We start from the raw sequence: 23,214 nt of genomic DNA, 5'->3' as shown, positions 1-23,214 counted from the left end.
CACAAAACCAACGGAAAAAATAATTTATTAAAATGTTTCATGAAATTTGGAAAATGTTTTTATTGTAAGGTGTAAATTTTGACAACTTTTACAAAATAAGTAATTAAAACAAATAGATTGATTTGTTTTGGAAACTTTTTGAATATGATTCGAACCTCAATGCTGCTTTATTGTGTAGGAAAAATAACTCGTTTATACCCATCGGATTGTTTTAAAAAGTGAACAGAAACAGTCGCAAATGAGTCACGTTACCGAAAAAAAGAAACTTCTAAATTTTACTAGAAAACTTTGACAATTTATAACAATAAAATAAAGATCTTCTTTGAAAATGATAAAACAATTCTTATACACTAAACTTTATAGAAATCGGTTGGAATTCATCTGAATTACAACAGCGCGAATGAGTCAAAAAATTAATTTTTTTGTGAAAGTTTTCCAGAGAAATATGCTCTACTGTTTTGAGCCTCCAGATTATTTTCGAATAAATAAAACAAAATAAAAAAGAAATAAAAATTGATTTTTTTTTGTGGTGAATCTTCGAATTAAGACTGCAAGAAACAGTGATTATTTTAACGTGATTATTTTTCCTCAATATATTGCTATTCAACTGCCAGTCAAAATAAGAAAATAATTAGGAAAAAGTACCTACTGAAAATTTATGATTGTACATGTTCGAATATAGAAAGTGTACAGAAAATTTGAGAGAGCCTTCTCTAAAGAATGATCTGTAAATGCTCATCTAAATAGTTGTATAATTTCAACGTGCTTTCGCGAATCAATTTGCAATTAATTTTTTTCTCAAGCGGTTTGTTCAACCCTCTTGGTTTAAATAGATGAGATGCTTGGACTGTCATCTTGACTCAGCTGATTCACTTTCAAGCTGTCCTCTCGACTCGGAAGTAAATCAATCAATTAATCTAGTCCTTTGGATTTCGTCACTGTTTAATGTCATCAAACTATCCGCAACATTGGTCATTGATTTTTTTAGAAACGAACTCTCCAACTTTCTCTCAACAAGCTTGATGATTAATCAGAAGAGCTGCTTTCTCAAAACGCTTTAAAATTCAAAGTTGTTATTTCGACTCACTTGAATTATGAAAAATCCATTCAAACTCTCCTCTCGCAATGATTCAAAGATTGTTCTTTTCTCAAGCTGTTCTTTCAATCTGCTTAATTTTCAATTTGGTAAGTAACTTAGGCTATGCTCTGAACTTGCCTTTAAGTTTCAAGCTATTCTTTAAATTCACATGGAATTCTTATCAGTAACTTAGCCTGTCTCCTCTGAATTTAGCTTTCGATTTCAAGTAGTCCTCTCGACTCGCTTGTTTTTTCAACAATAACTCAGGCTGTATTCTCAACTCGCCTTTCGATTTCAAGTTGTCCTCTCTACTCGCTTGATTTCTTATCAATAACTAAGGCTGTCCTCTCAATTCGCCTCTCGATTTCAAGTTGTCCTCTAAGCCCGCTTGTTTTATCATCGATTACTAAGGCTGTCCTCTCAATTCGCTTGTATTCTCATTAATTACTTTGGCTGTCCTCTCAACTCGCCTTTCGATTCAAAGCTGTTCTCCCAATTCGCTTGTTTTTTCATCAAAAACTCAGGCTGTTCTCTCAACTCGCTTGTTTTCTTATCAATTACTCAGGCTGTCCTCTCAACTCGCCTTTCGATGTCAAGCTGTCCTCTCAACTCACTCGGTTTTGGCTGTCCTCTCAACTCACCTTCAAATTTTATGCTGTCCTCCCTACTTGCATAATTGTTTCTAAAACGTTCAGGCTGTCTTCTCAACTTGCCTTCCAGTTTCAAGCTGTCCTCTCAACTCGCATGAAATTTTGAACATGATCAAGCTGTCCTTACGACTTGCTTTATATTTCATTTTCATTCTTATTTCGGCATTATTTCATAAGCCGCACATTTTCCAAAAAAAAAAGTCCGGTTATTTATCACATATGGCACTAAATTTTAACTTCTACTACTTCTCGCTTAAGGAGTATTTGAATTACTCATTTCACTACGTTTATTGCGCAATGCGTAATTTATAAAGTGTTTGATTTCTAAGCAACTTTGATTATAATTTTCTCAACGTTTTTCTGTTCGATTTTTTTTATAATTTCTCGTTTAACTAAGATTACGGGAAATTATCTGTCACGGTCGCCAAATGTGCAGACCTGTGCGGAACTCCGAAGCTCAGACGCAAAACCGATGAACCGCCGGATCACGAACTACCAGGGGAACACACACACACTAATTGACTCGCTCCTTGATCGCCGACTGACTGGATGACTTCCTGCACTCTGAAGACGAATGCCGCGATGTCAGTTTATTCCGTTCACACACCTCCCTTCGCGGAAATATTGAAATCACAAATTTGTCTTCGAAAATAGACGGGCTGCCTTGAGAAAACATTTGAATCATTAGAACGTATGGCATCTATAAACTCGTATGCAAGCTCATCAAAGCAAATAATATGGATCGTTCGTACTTGCTTTTCTGGATATTATAATTATTTGTATCATAGACTTTATATCTAGTAAATAGGAACTATTTCTACATTAAACTAACGTATCTATATAAGTTGCTTGTTAGTTAATATCAGTTCTATCTAGTTTATCTTCGAATAAACATCCCCCATAATACAACCAGTTCAGTTTAGTGTCAAGCTATCTAACATTGCGAAAAACAATAGTTTACCGTAAAACGGGGTAACTATGATCACCGGGGAAACTTTGACCAACAATAAATTTTTGCACATTACCATTAATAACTCAGTCTATAGTTTGAATTTTTGAAAACTGTTTTCTACATTTGAAAGCCTATTTAGTGAGTATCGAATAGGCGAAATTCTGTTTGCATTTGGAAACTTTTTCTGTTGGTAAAAATGTTATTTGAAAATCCTAGAGTATATATTTTTTCCAAGGCTCGCAAACAAACAGCTCTCTAAATGATACCAAAAAGCATTTAGAAGCAAACGGGTTGTTGAAAGTTAAAGAACTACTTTTTTTCTTTTTATGTGTATAGCTATAGTGCTGTTTTTGAAGAAAAAATTAAAATGGAACAAAAGGGAGGGCCAACAGGAATGTGTGATGATAAAATTTCATTTGTATTTTGTAGCTCAAACTATTTAGCAATTAATTTAATTTTTGCCCCTAAATGTATGCACCATTCTAGTTCTTTTTTCAATTATAATTGTTTTTAAAAGAAAACGTTAAAATGGTAGGTAAAATTTATAAACAGGCATTTGTAAATATGATGAAGGTTTTTTGTATCCTTTATGATAAAGAAAACTCGTAAAAACCGTCGAAAATAGAGACTGATCAATATTACCCCAAAGCATCAGATTCAAAACAGAGACGAAATAGATTTTTAAATCAAATTTAAAGTAGTCTAATAAATTTCTGCAACCATGTTTTACGTTCATAGAAGTCCAGTACTGGTTTTAAAAATATGAAACATGCCATTCCCCTGTACAGAAAAAATAATAATAAAATATTGAAAAAAGTGAGTAATACTACCCCGGATTACGGTATTACAAAATGGCTTTGAATTGTGACAATTGATTTAACATGTTACTTAAACACTCATCATCAAAAATGTTTCTTCGGGTTGACTCTGGAAAATGAAGACTGATAGTGTATTTTGGATTCCTAGTGTTAGTTTTTTAACTCCTGAAATAAAAATCTGTTCCACAGTATACACAAAAATGATGTTGATTTTTCACTACAAAATATTCAATTTTTCCATAAAAACCTAACAGTTGAAATTTACTCATGTAAAGTTACTTAAAAATTCTGCAAACATCATGGATGAGTTTTTAACCAAAATTAATCTTTTTAGACCCCACGTTTGGTAAATTCAAAAATGACCTCAAATCAACTCACTCTGTTGATTCATGTAAATAAAGAAAGCGCCTAAATTTACTCTACAATTCCATACATTTTCCGTAATCCTGCAAACATAACTTTCGTTATGCAACAATGCAGTCAGCAGTAGCATATTCACCCTGGCCATTTGGGTTTTCCGGAAAGTTCTGGTGCAGAACATTTCCACCATTCAAAGGACACAGGACAGAAGGAAACATCACATCCATCTATTGGCCAGACAAAGGTCAGTTATACCGGAAAATCAATTCCACTTCGTGATGATATTTACCCAAACGGCGGGTGGCTTGCCAGGTATCGATTTCACAGGAACAGGGTCAAATTTTGTAAGGCGAAAAGCTGGGTCCCGCATGTTTGGTACCAAAGTCGCGGTCAAGGAGCTGAATCGGACTCTTGTGTTGATATTTTGGTTTAAAGTGATTCAACTTATGTTAAGTACGACGGAGCGGACGACGGATTTCTTCTTACAATGCGATAAAATCCAATTGAGATGAACCAACCTAACACACCTACGCGGCAACATGAGGCTAATTTATTATTAAGAATTCAATCACTGCCGAATCACGGAATGCTTTTTGGGTGGCAGAACATTCTAGTTTGTTATTTGCTGATTTTTTTTTTCCAAGAGAAATATAGGTACAGGATTTTTTTTCAAATTTAAAGCTTATTATTTTTACCTACACGCATAACCATTTTAAGCATTGGTGAACTGCATAAAATATGTTTTAAAAGAACAACTCTTGTATACATGACATAAATTAAAGATTTTAGTTTGAAACTTTAAGTTTGAAGCGTCTGCAATATAAGTAATGTTAAACAACAACCCGTAAGATATATTCCTAGCTGAATTTTCACCTGAAGTTTCAAAACTAGGTTTACGATCAACATTAAAGTTTGATTAATTTAATTAATTTTAAGTATCCTGTGAATAACTATTTTAAGATAAAATCATAAAATTATATTAAATTTTTTTATTATATTTGTAATTTCTTCTGGTTTGTGTTGCCAAATTGACTCTGATATAGAGTACATTTTTTATTTTGAATCAAGATTCTTTTTTTTTGTAAGTTAATTTTAGGCATATCGGTGAAAATGTATATTCTTAGAGAAAGAATAACAGGATTAAAATCAATTAAGATGAATAAAAAATTTAGTAGAAAATTTACAGATATAGGAAAGAGCAAAAGAGCATTTACTATTCTTCATTAATTTTCAATCCTTTATCCAAGAATATACATTTTCACCGATATACCGAAAATAAATTTACAAAAACGGTGGTTAACTTATCTAAAGAATCATGAATCATAATTATGAAACTGTGATCTCTTGCTAATTGATTCCATAATGAAATTCTCACATTGATATTTTAATCTTCAACTAAACTTAACTTTAAAGCTGAAGTTTGAATTTTAATTCCGAATCTGAATCCTGCTTTTTCAATCTGAGTTCAAAAACTGAGTTCTGGATTTTTGGACGGTTTTTTAATCTGAAGTCCAGATAAAAATGTCTTTGTATTATGAACCAAAAAGCAAAATTTGTTTCAGAATCCTCAACCAGGAATCGTTTATTCGAATTCAGAATTTTTGGATATAATCACAATTCTTTCATTATTAATTCATTCTTAATTCAACTTGTGAATCCAAATAAAAATTACGAAGGAAGAACTGTTTCATCATTATGAAATTGATTAATTGATTCCAATTTTAAATAAGATTTTTTTTGTCTTTATTTAAGAGGTTTTCAGCCACAGGCTGGTTCACCTCTGGAAAATAAAAATTAAAAGTATAAAGTTCTAATCCAAATCTTTCAAATGGTTTAAAATTTTGAATTTTTTCTTTCATACTGCGAAATTATGAGTTTCCAATATGGATATTGCCGCTAATTTAAGCTTGAAATGCAAAACCAAGATTCGATAAAGGATTATGTCCAAACCAGTTTAAACCCGAGACATTAATTTCAAAATTTTTCTCAAAATCCAGCTAATTTTCGAGCAAAATTGAAAATTATTCAATGCAAATTTATAATTTTAAAGACTCAATTCAATTTTTTTTTATTATTCCAATAAAGTGGAAAAATGGTAAGAAATATGGGCAATCTGGCAAACTCAATCTAATCTTGTTAAAATTTGATATTCGGAACGAAATTTTTATCAACCAGTGAGAATTATTTTTTTAAATCTGTTGTAGAATTGTGTACCTGGGAAAAGATTTCAAGGGTTTGGCTTTAGTCCAGAGCCAAGATTGTTACTCTTGAATCATTTTGGTCGTTCTCAAAAATTTTTCGGGAAATTGAAATTAAAGTCTGTTTCACATAGAATCTGGTCGCATCTTTCCATTTAGTCTATTGACAGTGTTTAGATCCGAATGGTTTGTTTATTTAGTGGTGAAAATTTCATCAAGATTAAAGCAGTCAGTCAAAAGTTATCGACGATGGAACGCGAAAGGCGAGAGAAAATTCTGCACACTCACGTAGAGAAACCGACGTGGTCAGGGGTAAAGATCACGAAATTCCTGAAATATCCAAAATCGACTGTAAATTCGGTGCTGCAACGTTACCGAGAGACCCTCACGGTGGATCGAGCAAAACAAACCAGGCGTAAAAGTGGAACATATGACCGGAAGCTGCGAGCAAAGGTAATTCGATCAGTTCACAATAATCCTGGAATTTCTTGCGTGATTTGGCGAAAAAGTTCAAGACGAACCACAGTACAGCTCGACGAATTTATTTGCGAGAAGGCTTGCGGTCGTATCATGCAAGCAAACACCCCAATAGGACGCTGAAACAAAACCGGGTTGGCAAAGTAGCCAAGTTGTACTAGAAAGTTTTGACAAAGTACAACGGATGCATTTTGATGGACGACGAAACTTACGTCAAAATGGATTTTGGACAAATACCCGGTAACAAATTTTACCTTGCGAAGCGTAAAGGGAATGTTGCGGGTAGATTCAAGTTTGTTTTCGCAGATAAATTTGCTCGTAAGTTGATGATATGGCAAGGGATCTGTAGTTGTGGGAAGAAGACTAAGATTTTCATCACTGGGGACTGGGGACACAATGAATGGAAATGTTTACAAAGAAGAATGTCTCCAGAAGAGGGTTTTACCATTCATTTGGTCTCACAAAGGTCCGGTGAAGTTCTGGCCGGACCTGGCAATTTGCCACTACAGCCGAGATGTCGTTAAAAAAACGAACACACACATATAGGATCTCAGTGAAACATCATGTTTCTTTGAAGAGATCTAATTTACTTAACTCTAAGGCGTACAATCTTTCAAGGATATAATTGGCTAGCATCTTACAAATGCTAAAACCACCAGACCACTGAAAGTGTACTATGTGTGCCGTGATCGGGATTCGATCTCATGGACTCTGGCTTAGAAGACTGGAACGCTGTCCTCTAGGCCACGGCCGGCGGCTAAGATGTCGTACCCGCAATGATGGGTATTTGTCAATTGGGATAAGCTATAAAAAGTTTATTTTTGCATTCTGACGCTATCTTTAAATCCAGGATGGGCTAAATGATAGAAGTCAAATATCTCTTTTCGCGTTTCTCTGAAAATCTGTAAGTGACTGAAAATCCCACAAAAAGCACTACAATACAGACCCCGTTCGTTTTTGGCAACATTCGATTTTGGCAACATCGAATTTGGCACATGTGCCTAAATCAGACGGTTAACAGAAACAACATAACCTTATAGTTTTCGCTAGAATAAGACCAATACAATTTAGACATAATAGCATGATAGGAATAATAAAATTACATAAATGGCAAAAAATCAAATACTATAAACAAAACAAGAAAAGTTCTAAATGCATTAGAAACCTTATGAAAAATAAGAAAAGTGATATAAAGTGATCTAAATTATCTTAAAATAGTAGTTTTAATGTAGTATAACGTGAAAAAAAGTTGTGTTCAAGTGATTTTCATTGATTAACAGCATTTTAAATTCAGTGGAAGCTGCCATCTTGGATTCCAAGATGGCGTCGGAAAGAAAAAAAATCCACATCTTCTAGCTTAGCCTTTTTATTCAATACCCGTATAGTGGTGGTTTAATGCGATTTTTGTCAACATTAAGCATTAAAAGTTGAGCGAATGCCGCCATCTTGGTTTTCAAGATGGCGTCTGATAGCGAAATTCAACTTCTACTCGTTTAGCCCTTTCACCCGATACCCATTTTGTTGGGGTTTCATGCCATTTCAAGTCATTTACACCATTTTAAAGTTCAGCGGAAGCCGCCATCTTGGATTTCAAGATGGCGTCAGACAACGAAATTTGACGTCAACTCATGATTTATTCCACCGGTCATTCACAACCAATCCCTTTTCATTCAAAAAGTCTGTCCTCATTTACTGTACTAATGATTAACAACTCAGAAATGAGGAACTCAACCTTAGCGTGTAATTGGTTGGCTTGCGAGAGAAACGTCAAATCGTAGCTTTTTTGGGGTCATCATTAAACCATAATAAAACTATGAATTGACTCACGCCATGTTGGTTACAAAATCGAAGAGCACAAAATGACGCCATGTTGATGGATTCACAATGCAAGCATTGGAAAATATTTTTTCAGGCCTTTTTTCATCAATTCCATCATGATTGGCCATCAGATTTGACGAGGCGCATTTATTTTAAGATACTATTTCATATACATTTTACCTAAAATCTTGACTGGCAGTAGAAAAGACGCTCATTGTATGGTTAAAACATTGGTTTTTTAGCTATTTTACCGGATCATGTCTGAATAATGTAATCATCATTCATCAACCATTATGGTTGCTGGAAAAAATAAAAAAAACTCCGAGAACTCACAGAATCGAAAAAAAAAAACAAAAATTTCTAACATGTTTAATAATAGCTTTTTAAAAACTTTGGTGACCAACATTGATGACCAACAATGATTAGTCTTAATGACGTTTCTAGGGTAGGGCCAAATTAGGATTGTTCGATCTTCGGGAAAAGATCGATCTCCAAGATCGATCCAGATGAACGGTTCTGGGATCGATCCATCTAAAAAATCGGAGCTTGAAGATCGATCTTCGATTAATCGATCTTTTCCATTTTTAACAAGAGGGAACTGCTATTTATTAAAAATACGCAAAAAAGACACAAAATTTCAAATTTGTGTAATCTTTCTACATATGGAAAGAAAAAAAAATCAAGCACCTTTATGAATGGTAAACTGGAACTAGTGTTTTAAAACAACACTTATCAAAATCCAAATATTTCGGATATTTGATATTTTATATAATGTACTGACAATAAATATTTAGAGCTTAGAAGAAATCATTTCAAGATTTTATTGTATATGAGAGGCATCGAACAAAATATGCGGAAGATTTTTTTTTAAATCGCTGTTTTTTTTAGATTAGCGGATTCTAGCATTTTTTTTAAATCTTAATCAACCACAAACATCTTCCTGAGCCCAATTCACAAGGTTTGGAAATAATTTTCAAAATTGTGTTGAAATGAATTAAAAATTTCTAAAATAATTTTCCAACTAATCACGAATGCTTATTGAAAAAAACTTAGTTTTCTTTATTATCTCTCCGACACCTTATAAATAAGTAAATCGTCAGATGTAAACTAGTCAAGCTATTGCTCTATAAATCAGTTGACTTTATCAAATTATATTCTCTGCTAGATTACACGGCAGAAAACGCTTTATATCTTCTTTTTTCAAATTGAGAAATTGACTTTTTTAGTGTCTGAACACGAAACAATGATGTAACTCACATATTATAGCTGTTTTCTATGGTTAAATAAGCTGCTTCCTTCAGGTGGCCATTATGCTTTTTTTCCCTAAATAAGAAAAAAAAGATCGAAAGATCGAATCGAAAATAAACCGATCTAATCGATTTTTTCCTAGCCGAAGAATCGATCCAAAAAATCGAAAATCAGAGTTGAAAAGATCGATCTTCCAAGGATCGATCCAAGATCGACCAATCCTAGGCCAAATAGCCTAATTTTGGCTTTATAAGAGTCCAGGTGATGTTATAGAATGCGTTTTAGCTTTTGATGAAGATTATTGCGATAGTCCAAACGAAATTTTGCTGACCATAATAAAGCTTAAATTGTTACTTGGGGGTGGACCACAAAAACAGATGAAATTTCAACTTGTGAAAAAATCGAGCAAAGTAGTGAACTTTGAAAAATTCCAGTTAATTCAATTTTTGTTGCATCAAAAATCTAAAGACAACAAAATGTCAGTTTTAGAATAAAATTTGTAATGATATTTTTTCAAAAGTTCTACCACCGCTCAAATAGTTTTTACTAGCAATCGAATGAAAAGTAGGTTTTTCAGACCACTTTTTTGACCATCTCATTAAAAAAAAAATTGAAAAATATTTCTTGGCTTCATGATGTAGGCATTAATTTCAGCTTTCATATGCACAAGGCAAATATTTTTTGGACGTGTTATATATGAACTACAGCAGTTTTCCTGAGGCATGTTTTTTCGGATTTTTTTTTCTTTCATGCTGAATAACGAGAAAACTAGAAGCTTTAGCTATATATAATGTTCTAAACATATTTTACTGACATTACAAGGTTTCTATTGATATAAGTTTTATATGAAATTCATAATAATTCAAACGACTTTAATAGATTTTACTTTTGGAGTGTCAAAATGACACTCTAAGTCGGAAAAGGGATTTTTTTTTGTCCAGGCTTCCAGGGTTCGTCCATAAATAAAGATACAATATTAAAGAACTTTTGAATTCATTTAGGGTACCCGAAGAAATTATTGTTTTTTGAAGCTGCTGAAAAAAGTTAAAAGCCTTCAAACTTTCAATAGTGTCAAAATGACACTCTAATGTGGATGAGAGTTAAAGTGCAATAAACACCCTACAAAATGACATTTTTACTTTTGTTGTACGTTATTTATTTGCGGAGAAATGATCTATTTTATCCGATCAGATTCTATTTGAAACAGACTTTATGAATTTGAAGAAGAACATTTCGCTTGTCAAATTTGGACCTTCATGGGGGGGGAGGGGGAATGTTTAACCCCCCAACCCCCCCCCCCCCCCCCCTCTCCCCGTTTCTACGGCCATGGCAGGAGTAAAACGATTTTTATATTTCACTATATCAGAAACCACTGGATAAAATTCTACAAATTTGAATATCTTTGAGTTCAATTTTGTAAATTTATAGAATGATTTTTTTTTAGAAGTGTAAAAAGGTAAGAAAAATAAAAGATATCTCATGAATCATGTCTCATGTTTGAAATATCATGTATCATTTCTCAGGTACATCCTAGCAAAAATTTAAGAAGGTATATCGCAGTAACAAAAGAATTATTCAATTAAATATACCAGATGAAAAGACTGTATTAAACTAACCAAAATACCATATAGCTACAGAACTGGAGGCGATATATCTACAATGACAAGATTTTAACAATTCGATTCCTCCACAAAAAGCAAAATACACGATTTCAAGTAATTTGAGTAAAACGAAGTTGGCTGCCCGGTATCTTACCACGATGCCAACTCATCAGTTGATATGATTCACGCTATAACTCTTTATCTAAGATTTTCTGTTCACGAACCGGTAAAAGTAAGAAAGAAAGAAGGATCGCCCATTTATCGTAAATCAGTTCACTCAAATCGTAAATGTCGAATTAGCATATTCTTAACTATTTGGAGACATCCGATTAAACTTTTTTTGGACAAAGCTTGTCGTAAATGAATGATAGAAAATCACTCAACACCAACTTATTTACGATTGTTCGCTACGAAAGCTGCCAGCAGCAGCGAGCGATTCCCAACACGCGACGCCGATGTCCAGCAACGACGTCCGGAGCACTCACGAGAAGGAGAAGAGTGCCACACCGACGCGAGAGTACCGCGCCGAGAGAGCGAGGAGGCTGCTCTCGCTGAAAGTAAGAAAGTAAGAATATTTAAGGACGCATTCTCAATGCGCCTTGAGCATAGATGCCACACCTACCGATTTTTCGGTATTCATACCGATTTTTGGGCAAATTTTTGTCCAAGAATCGGTATATACCGAATACCGATTTTTGGCAAAACATACCGATTTTATACCGATTTTTGAGATTTTGATACAAAATGCAAAATATATTTCAGTGTAAGCGAGACTATCGAAAATATTGACTTTCTGTTCAATTGAAGACGACCTAATTTATTTGGCGTTATCTAAGTAAGAAACACTTGAAACTTTTATGATAAGTGCACGTTTTTCAATATTTCAATCGAAATTCTCAAATTTTGAAGGAAAGAAGTATTTAGTTTTTGATAGTCGAATGGTTAAAGATAAGTCTACGAATAGAGTTTTAACTATCCTTTGGAATTTGGAGGTAATTTTTCCATTGAGAATGTTGGAAAACTGTCGTTTTTTATAACATATTGCGCCAAGATAGCCAGCGGAAATTAATCTAATGAGGTTTCGTATATACACTGCCGGCCAAAAGTTTGGGATCACCCGCTAAAAAACATGCAAATTTTGATCGTTCATATCTAAGCCGTCTTATAAGACATATTGCAAATCTTCTGATCTCATTTGAAAGATAATGAGCAATAGCTATTTCGGAGGTATTTTGTGCACAAATTTAACAATGTACTATTAATTAATAAAATAGACACTTAAGTTATCGTCCAAAAGTTTGGGATCACCCCTAGTATGGTGTATCGGCCAAAAGTTTGGGATCATTCTTTTAAAAACATGAAAATTTATTTCATTCATATCTTTATCATCTAACATCGTATAGTCCTATTTGCCGCTAGTAGTATTCGTGTTATAATTCAGGGCGTTTCACTAACACTTCTTCATTTTTGGAACATTAACCTCAAAAACGACTGTGTTCGTCGGCCGGCTGCTCAATTTTTGCACTGGAATTTTTGGAGGTTAATTGTCCCGTTTTCGTCCGTACACGCCAGTGGAACGCCAGTTAATGTGCGTGAGAAATGTTAAAAACAACTCTATTGCAGATCTGGAGGGTGCATTTGAAAGCTTAGGAATTGTTGTTTTTTCATAAATTCATTGAAAAATTATATTTTAAATCCATAACTATCAAAAATTCACAATCATAAGTGTGACTTTTCAAAAAACAATTAATTTCAGGTAAATTTTGTATGGTTATCACTTTAAAATATAATTTTTTATTGATTTTATGAAAAAACAACAATTCTTAAGCTTTCAAATACACCCTTCAGATGTACCTTCGATGTTAGATGAGAAAGATATGAATGAGATAAAATTACATGTCTTTGGTCGATACACCATACTGAGGGGTGATCCCAAACTTTTAGACGATAACTTAAGTGTCTACTTTATAAATTAAAAGTACATTCTTGAATTTGTGCACAAATTGTGTGTGATTGTGTTTTGAGAAGTATAGAATAAGGATTCTAATGCAACTTCAATTTTGAAATTTAATTCACCCTATCGCGAGATGATTGGCTTTGAATATTGAGTGCGATTTTTTGAAAATGTTCTAACTTTAGGTTAAGTTTTAGGTGCAAAACTAAAACATTATTTATGGGCAAAATACCTCCGAAATAGTTATTGCTCATTATCTTTCAAATTTGATCAGAAGATTCGCAATATGTCCTAAGACGGCTGAGATATGAACGATCAAAATTTGCATGTTTTTTAGCGGGTGATCCCAAACTTTTGGCCGGCAGTGTATTGGTTTTCTGAATTTTGAAAATATAAAAAAATTGTAACATCCGATTTGCACGCGATTTTTTTTGTTGTGTTTGTCTTCACGCGAAGAAAAACACAATGGTGAGACAATTTCAAAAACGTTTTTGTGGAATTTGAAAATCAATTTTTAGTTTTTATTCGTATCAAATAAAAGTCATGGCATCCAATTTCCATTTTTTTTTTTCATTCAAATCACCCAGAGTAGGAAGGCGCCAAAAGCAATCAAGGCTTACTAATGTTCATCCATCTACCTATCTATAGGAAGTTTTGGCGCCCATTTTTATTGCCAGTGTACTTTTCACGTGGCACCAGTCAAATGGATACTTGGATATGATTGTCCCCATGGGGTGCTGCAACTAGCCGGTAAGGGGCCGTTCAAATATTACGTAACACGTTTAGGGGGGGAGGGGGTGTAAGAGTTTGTTACGCTTTGTGAATTAAGGATAGAAAATATGAGATGAATGTGTTACGTAGGGGGGTGGGGGGGTTCAGAATGATCGAAAATTGCGTTACGTAATATTTGAACGGCCCCTAAGAAGCATATTTACGAAATTTGTTTTTTGTTGTATCAGAATCAAGGCAATTTAATATTTCTTAGATGATTGTTCGTGCACCCTTAATTTTTTTTGAAATGTCTTATTCTTTTAGCAACTCAAGCAATATGGATGTAAAATTTTCGATAGACTCAAAACATTACCATTGCCAAATCATTTTTGATTAGTTTTGATAACACCAATAGAAAGTCATATAACTGATAAAAAATTACCTTTATTTATTTTTTGTTGATTCTAAAAGATGTTAGGAATTTATCCAGCCGGTTTGAGAATTGAATGTTATCAATTTTATGATTCCAAGTAAATTGCATCACTATCATAAGAACGCATTGGAGGATCAGGAAACATTGAAAAATGCACGCTACCTTTTATTTTTTATGCTCAGTGGTTAAAAGAAACTTTTATAAAGTTTAGCTATGTAGGACTTTAACTTAATATTAGATCCAACTCTCAGTTTCAAAAGTCAGAAAAAAGGATCGTAATCAAATATATCATCAAACTTGAAAGAATATAAAAATTAAACATTTAAGTAAAAAGCATGCCACCTAAAATTTCGGAACATTTAAGTATGTATAGAGAAAAATCTGAACCAATACAAAAAAAAATACAAAAAAAAGTTTCGTACCAGATATCAGATAAAAAAAAACAATCTATCAATTGTGAGTTTAAGAATATAAACACTTGAACTCGATCAACAAAAATAAAATCAAGATCATAGATAATCAGCTTTTAAATTTTCGCTCAAATATAACTGAAAATCCATATTCATAAAGCTAAAATCAGAATATTGATATAAATAAACAATAAAACATTTTTTTTACCTGTTTGGATTACAGTTTCTTATCTTACGATCATAAACCAAAATTTCAAATAATTTGTGATTGTTTTGAATTTTTATTCCAAATACTCGAAATAGATTTCCCTTCATTCAAGGATTCAAATGCTAAGAGAAAAGTAGTCCAAAAACATGACAGTTTAAATTCTTTTTTTTTTAATTTCCTTAATTTAAATGACAAATTTTAAAGACATTTTCAAACATTATATTGATTAGAAAAGTGTTGCTGTAAAATGAGAAGAATAGTGACTTTTCCTGAATTATTAAATATTTGTCAAACTCAGCTATGTCAATTCACAATAAGATTTGATTAGGGTTTTTAATACAAATTCCGAAAAAAACGACATATGAAATAATGAAAAGAAAAATTACAAATTATGTTTATTTTCATTATTCTTTAAATGTTCTGGTTTTGTCCAATTCATTTTTAATTTTTTCTATTCTGACGATCATGCTTAAAGAAAACTTCAATGTTTTTAAACACAGAGGTAAACACAAATCGAAAAAACTCAGTTTATGACGACTCCAGCAAAAAGATCCATTTTCTGTTAAAATCAATCTTCAGCAATTATAAAATACTTGATCAGATAGGAGTTTTTGAATAGGAATGATGGCTAAACTAAATTGAAACTTGATAGATTAAGCGTTCTTAAATTACCGGAAGAAAATTAGTTCGCTAACCAAAAGTTAGCGTAACTTATTTGTATATTGAACTATAATTCTGGATTTTTTTTTCTGACACAAAGGTATCTGTAGTATGGATAAAGAAATAAGCAAAAACAAAAATAAAAAGATTATACATCATGTCAATAAAATTATGTCATGAAATAAAATTAATTAATTGGAAAAAAAACGCATTTGCAAAATTTGCAACTTATAAATTTTACGGGTGTATTTTCGGTTCTTTCTGTCGCCGTGAGCACCAGAATGCGTGTGCTAGGGGTAAAAAAAGAGATAAATACCGAGGCGGCTTCGAAAAGTGGTCATTCGTTTACAGACATTGCAAGAGGTCAGAAGGTGAAGAAATCTTCCTTCTCGAAGCGAATAAAACATTCGGTGAACTCTCACAGTTTTGAAAGAGTTTACTGTACCGAGTCACTGACTGTTTTGTTAAGCCTAGGAAGGAAAGTAAATTGAAAAAAGTAGGAATAACGGAGAAAAGCCAAACCCCTAGACAAAAAGTGGATCCGAAAAACCAGACATGGCCAAGGAAAACGACAGTATCTACTTGCTTTTATCCACTCAGAAGGAAGGCTGACTAAGGAACAGTGCTAAAATATAAAAAAAATCTCAAAAATACAGGTTCAACAAAGTTTGCCGGGTCAGCTAGAGTAATGTATAAAAAAAACGAGCACACAAAATACTATAAGGCATTTATTAGAAAAAGTATTAAATAACAGACTTCAGAATCACTATCGAAAATTTTTTAATTGCCGTAAAATACCGATTTTCATACCGATTTTTCGGATTTCAATACCGAAAAAAGAATTTTTAGGGTTCAAAAATACCGATTTAAATGTGGCATCACTGGCCTTGAGTTAGTTCCATTTAGTAGGCAGTGTTGTTAAGTTGTATAGAAATAGAGTAGTGAAGAGAAAATAAACGTGACAAGAGACAAAACTGGATATTTTTATTGGTGTTCCTGCCTTTCTCGTCTTGGAGTTTATTTCTCTGCTCTGTTCCGCTGCTTGGATCTCCGGTAGTGATTGGTGACGCAATCCCGGTTCTTGTCAGAACCAAATCCCAAGAGTTTAGTCTTCTCGCGTCCAGACCAATACTACCGATCCAGTCTGCCGTGTCTAGTGAAGAGAAGGCTCTCTTCAGACACGTGTATCTCGGTGCGCTGTTCGCACATCGCTTGCCAGTCCGGAAACAATCAGTCCACTAGCTGATCCACCCCGTGTGAGTCATATGTTAAAAAACAACGATCTTTATTCAAAATGTCTTAAAAAAAGGTGATTCGGTTAAAATTTGGTCAAGGGAAAATGCGTGTAAATCGGTGAAATCGTTTATTTAAAAAATCAAATTAAATTTGTTTTTCGAGTTTAATTAGTATAAAATTCAGGAAACATATTTAGTTAGTCTTCCGCTTTTCCAAATCCGAATTGCCGGGCCTTACGGTTAATCTCTGCCATCAGATTTTGTACAGCCACCTTGTCCACCTTCTTCGCCGCAGAAAGCCAGTTTGCCTTGAACTGCTGCTCGTACTTAGCAGTTTTTTTCGGTCTTCTTTAGGTTCCGCTTGACAATAGCCCAGTATTTCTCAATTGGGCGGAGCTCTGGCGTGTTGGGAGGGTTCTTGTCCTTGGGAACCACCTGCACGTTGTTGGCGGCGTACTACTCCATGGCCTTTTTACCATAATGGCATGATGCCAAATCCGGCCAAAACAGTACGGAACAACCGTGTTTCTTTAGGAAAGGCAGCAGACGTTTATCCAAACACTCTTTACGTAAATTTCTTGGTTGACAGTCCCGAAGGCTATGAAAATGCTGCTTTTCAAGCCACATGTACAGATGGCTTGCCAAACCAGATATTTCTTCGCAAACTTTGACAGTTTCATGTGCTTGAAAATATCTGCTACCTTTCCCCTTCCTTTTGCCGTATAAAACTCCTGTCCCGGATGCTGCTTGTAGTTGGCTTTGACGTTGGTTTCGTCGTCCATTACCACGCAGTCAAACTTCGTCAGCATCGTCGTGTACAGCCTCCGGGATCGCGCTTTGACCGTCGTATTTTGTTTATCATCGCGATTTGGAGTCACTACTTTCTTGTAAATCGATAGTACGACTCGTTTTTTGGCTAGATGCACGGTTGTAGACGATACACCCAGCTTATTTGCGACATCTTGGAGAGAGAGAAGTTAGGGTTTCGCTTGAAACTACCGGCAACTCTCTTTGTCGTCTCAGCGGCTTCCGGTTTTCGATTTCCTCCCGTTCCAGACTTCCTGGCTGTCGACAAACGTTCCCCAAACACTTTAATTATATTTGTAACGGTTGATTTGGCAACTTTTAGCGATTTTACCAGCTTTGCGTGCAAGTAGCTCGGATTTTCGCGATGCGCGAGCAAAATTTTGATACGCTGCTTTTCTTCCTTGGACGGAATTTTGACAACTGAAGAGTGAATTCCAAAATCAAAATAGGAGTAACATTCTACACACACACATCTTCAAAATGAGGGGTGTTCAGGTTTTTTAAATGCAAAATTGAAAGAAATACGTCAAGTTGATATTGACCTAATTTTGACCGTATCTCCCTTTATTCGATTTGAATTATCCTTTCTTTTACGATTTCATGTTAGCTGGGACATCTCACCAATTTCATTTTCAAACTTTATTGACACTAAACGAACCGGAGGGTGGTCAAATGACGGTTTTTAAAATTTCAATGATGGTTACGCGTTATATATTTTTTTTTCTCGCAAATTTAACTACAGGACTATTTTTATTTAAATTGTTTTAATTTTTTTATTGTTATAATTCTTTCTAGATGACTTAGTATCTTTCTGAGAATCATATTTCAGTCACATTTCCAGCTTTCCAAAACTTTAACTACATCTTGTAAAAATCGACTAAAAAACAAAAGAGTTTTAGCAAAACAAGTGTTTGCCGTTATTTGACCGCTCACGGTTCAAATAGGTATAAACAGAGTGTCATTTTGTCAGTGTTAAAAAAATTTAAAAACATCCGGAAAAACTTCTCAATATCTTTTTTGCTCGGGTTCTCCTCGAACTGTTCACAGGGTTCTCCAAAATTCACCCCTTCATTCAACCCCCACATGGCAAAGGAAAAACAAAAACACACAATCAACCGCACCAGAAAAAGTTACTTATCATTGGCGCACGTATGTCTATAGGTATGTTTATCGCTAGGTATGGAGCATGAATGAATATATGTATCCGTGACCGGGCGGGTGTCTCTCTTTATGCCGGCAACAGCTAGAAGTGTAGCAAGTAGGAAAAAAATGTAAAAAAGAAAAATCACCCAGAACAGACAACCATACATACCTGGGGCAGTTGGGGTTTGTTACTGACTTATTGTGTGTGGACGAGGTGTTTCTCGTTTGTTGTGTTTGCTTTGGAGACTCGGGCACCTCGACGGAGCTGCGGTCGGCTTAGTTAGTTGTCTTCGGATGGCGTAGCAGAACGGTAGCGTGACTAGTCCGCGAAATACCTTTGCTACCGTTTGGCGTGTGGGCGAATTCGCCGGTCATTATCCGTCGTCAGTCGGCCGCTGTCAGCCCTCGCTCACACAGTTTAACTTACACGTATCGGTAGTACACCCCCGCACTTCGATCCTCACCAAACAAGTGTGGCAACGGAAAAACGGAAAACGAAACGGCTGAGCAAAAGTGAAAACGTGACTTCCGCTGCTGGAAAGTTTTGGTGAAAATGTGGGAAAAACCCGGTTAACCCCGATCATTTCAATGAGTGCTTTGGAGTATGGAAAGAGTCCTAATGAAAATCAACACCCTTTATAATTGGCTGTAAGTGCAAGGATCGAAGAAATGTTTTGCATCTTTTTAATCAAAAAGACGACTGCCGTTGGTTGATGATGTACCTACTTAGTACAGTATAGTGAGTGACCTTGTGCTCAAAAGCACCCAGCGGATGTGCGAAATGAGACACGCGGCTTAAGATTAATTGGAATGTCAGAAAAGCAGTCATAAGAGCGCAGATTTGCTGCTTAACGGTCACGAAATCCAAACCCGCGCGGCTTCTCGGTGCAAAATATCGGTCAAACATGTGATACAAAGAACGCGCTAAATTGGGGCAGAATCACCAGCAGTGTCATCGTCGTCTTACAGAGTGTGGAGGCGAGCCGTGTTGAATAAAAACATATCACAGAAATATATACATCTAACTACATAACAACAAACCTAACACTGATTCGTTGAAAGAAGAATAAGTAATCCGGAGAAGCTGAAATAGCATAGAGGCACAAAACATTGCCGTCGTCGACACTTGAATACCGAATTGGTGACAATTCTTCAGAAAGGACACTCGACGCGGTATGTATGGTGCCTATACCAGTTAATTTGTTCATTTGTCATTAATCATGCGTCTCCTCCATTCAACGAAAAACGTCCGATGAATTTGGAATTTTAAACAGTTGCGTGCCATCATCAATGATGTTGGTAGAGCTTTATTTAGGTTTTAGCTTTGGATCAACCTCAAACAATTTGATAGAAATCATTTGAAGAATGATCCACAAAGAATCGCTCAATCAATTATTGATTGAATGTTTTTTAACTCATAGGTACCAAATGATGTAATAAATCGTCCTTATTCAATACACAAGGTGTCTCTTTAAGAAAGAGAAATTTCAAATTTTTAGTTTAAAAATAAACATTCGCATAAGACATCATAAATGTTTCTAGTCATTTTGTTGCTAATTCATACCGTTGGATAAGGTCAACTGGGCAGTTTATGAACTACTGGATTCAGCTCGATTACTCTTTTTTGTTTTGATGTTAAGCGGTGTTTTCGATAAATATTTTTCAAACCTCAAAATCTTTGAAATTTGAACAGTAAAAAGTTGTAATATTGAAGCTGAATATATCTTCTATGTCTATACATATAAACATGAATTTCTGTCTGTCTGTCTGTTTATAAAAGACTCGGAAACTAAAGGGCGAGCACGAAATTATTGCGACACCGAAAATGTCATGTCAATTTTATATTAATGTTTAGAATCAAACCAAAACTTTAGGGTTGTTTTATACATATATTTACTTCAAAAATCAAAAGGAAAGGTTATTCGATGCAGCATTAAGTGTAAAATTGAGCGCATTTTCACTTGATGCCCTCCATCAAAGTCTTTACAGTGTCATCTGATACCAGTTCCTTAGTTTTTTTTCCATTTTCTTAACATGTCCTGCTCGTCTTTGACCGTCTTCTTGCTCTTACAAAGTTTCCGCTTTATTATTGCCTAGTACTGATCAACCGGGTGCAGCTCCGAACAGTTTGGCGCGTTCATGTCCCTAGGAACAAAATGGACAGAATTGGCCTCATGCCACTCATGGACATGTTTAGAATAGAGGCATGATGCCAAATCTGGCCAAAATAGCGGAGCTTCGTCGTGCTGCTGCAAGAAAAAGGCACTTCTCGAGGTACTCAGATTTGTAGATGTTGGCATTTACTGTGCCCATTGTCACGAAAGGCTCACTCGTCAGCCCGCAAGAGCAGATGGCCTGCCTAACGTGATCTGGAGACGAACTTCGACATTTTCTTCTTCTTAAATTTGTCATCCACATCGAACTTGCTCTTGCCGCTGAAAATATCCAACCCCGGAACTTTCTTCAAATCGGCTTTTATAAACGTTTCGTTGTCCAATACACAGCAGTTATATTTTGTCAGTATCTTCTCGTAGCGCTTCCGTGCCGGAGCTTTAGCTGTCGATTGTTGCCACTCATCCCGGTTTGTGAAGTCCTGTACCCTGTATGTAGCTTTCTTCTTTGCATTCTGAACGTAGCTCTGCGGCATGCCAATCTTTTTAGCCAAATCACGGCTTGAGACGTTGGGATTTGCTTGGGAATCATCCCCTTCACCTTTCCTCCGTCTTTTTGATCTCCAGTCCCGGTTTTCTTCCAGTTACTTTACCGTGGTCCAACGTCAACCGTTCCTGAAACCGCTTCAACACTCTGGAGACGGTTGGTGAGTGTTCAACATTTTTCCCAAATGCCGGTGCGACAGGTAAGAAAATTCCAGGGTTTTGGAATGAATTTATTCTCTCGGCTCGCGTTGGTTTACCTCCATTCCATCGAAAAACACGACTTCGAGTGTGACAGCATGTAAACTATACACATCTATGAAAAAGTGTGCAAAATTTGCTTGATTTTACCCAATGGTAAAAAAGTTATGCCCTGTTGAATGTGTCGCAATAATTTCATTATCGCCCTTTACTCCTTCTTCTTCTTTTGCCAACATAGCCAAAACATGTAAACATCCTGGAAAATGAAAAACTATTGTCCTTTATTGCTCTTTTCAACGTAATATCTGCTACATGTAAACATGCATTGCAGAGATTACTACGGCCAGGCCAACCATGTGATAAATACCGCATAAGATACTGGAGGAAAGCAAATAAAGCGTGGAGTTCCCTGCCAAACGCTTCATATAGTTTTTTTTTAATGAAAATAATGTAGAGTGTAAAATTATAAATCTGTTAAAAGGTTGGTTCTCACTCACTTACAACTGGATTCGATGTTTTTTTTTAACTATTTTTTATACTTTTTTCTTTCTCCGTGAAAAATTTTTTAACGGAGAGATAATTTTGACCTTACAAAACAACGCCTATTTGAACTCTCTCATAGACTTGGAAATTTCTGAACCGATTTACGTGAAACTTAGAAAGTGGGGGTGTTGGAGTCCGGGGGAGGTTCCAATTATGGTTTGAGACCCATCCTCTTCAGAAGATTGAGTAGAGGACCTCACAAACATATTTAAGACAAATGTTTGCAGAACTCGAAAACCGGTCAAGCAAATGGTACCAAACTTGTCATGGGACGATATTCGGGCACTGCAAATGTTCATATGATTATTTTATAGATCGATGATTTCTTTTTTCAATAGGGATATAGCAAAGGGGAAAGGGGGCTACATTACAATTTCTTACATTACTCAAAAACTAATCGAGCAAATGAAACCAAATTTGGCATGGGATGGAATTAGCGCATGGGAAAGCATGTGACGAGAAATGGTAAGATGATTACGGGAGGGAGGCTCCTATACTTTTTTTTGCACAACTCGATTAGGGCATGCGAAAACTTAGACACCACCCTTCTTCCAGTGAGTTCATAGGATAAGGCCCTAACAAAATTTTATTGACCTATATTGAAAATTAATCAAGCGAATGGAACAAAGTTTGATATGGAAAGGAATTTGGGTATGTGATATATTCCCATGATTGTTATAAACCCTTTTGCCTTGCAGGGAGGAGAGAAGACAGATATAGGGAGGACGAAGGACGGACATATACAGTGATCGGCACAAATAAAAATTCACCCATCGTTTTTACCTTAAAATGCCGATATTTTCAGTTTCTCAGAATCTTTTAAAATTCAATGAGTTCGGATGGTTGGTAATTTCAAAAACATTTAAAAATAAAATTGATTTTTTTTAGCTCAGTTGCATACTTTGTGGGTATGACATAAAAAAATCCGTTTTGTGATTAAATTGATAGATCTAATAAAAACTTAATAACCATTAGTTAAAATGACCTTCATTGGCCTTGATGATTCACTGACGACACACTTTTTGCAAGTTTTTTCATGAGATTTTGGTAATATT

At 35.0% G+C, this 23,214-nt stretch overlaps 1 protein-coding gene across 1 annotated transcript in view; it reads left to right on the top strand.

Annotated features, from left to right (window-relative positions):
* Nucleotides 1-19,062: 19,062 nt before the first annotated feature.
* The window catches only part of LOC129744441 (cGMP-dependent protein kinase, isozyme 1-like), a 120,934-nt gene continuing 116,782 nt past the window's right edge, over nucleotides 19,063-23,214 (top strand). The window contains exon 1 of the mRNA XM_055736956.1: nucleotides 19,063-19,934. The gene's annotated coding sequence lies outside the window, so the exon portion shown is untranslated. The remainder of the gene's footprint in view (nucleotides 19,935-23,214) is intronic.

The sequence above is a fragment of the Uranotaenia lowii genome, chromosome 2 (assembly GCF_029784155.1).
Source record: "Uranotaenia lowii strain MFRU-FL chromosome 2, ASM2978415v1, whole genome shotgun sequence".
In the NCBI taxonomy this organism is placed as follows: domain Eukaryota; kingdom Metazoa; phylum Arthropoda; class Insecta; order Diptera; family Culicidae; genus Uranotaenia; species Uranotaenia lowii.
The sequence above is the reverse complement of the archived record's forward strand: the minus strand, read 5'-3'. Positions and strand labels throughout refer to the sequence as shown.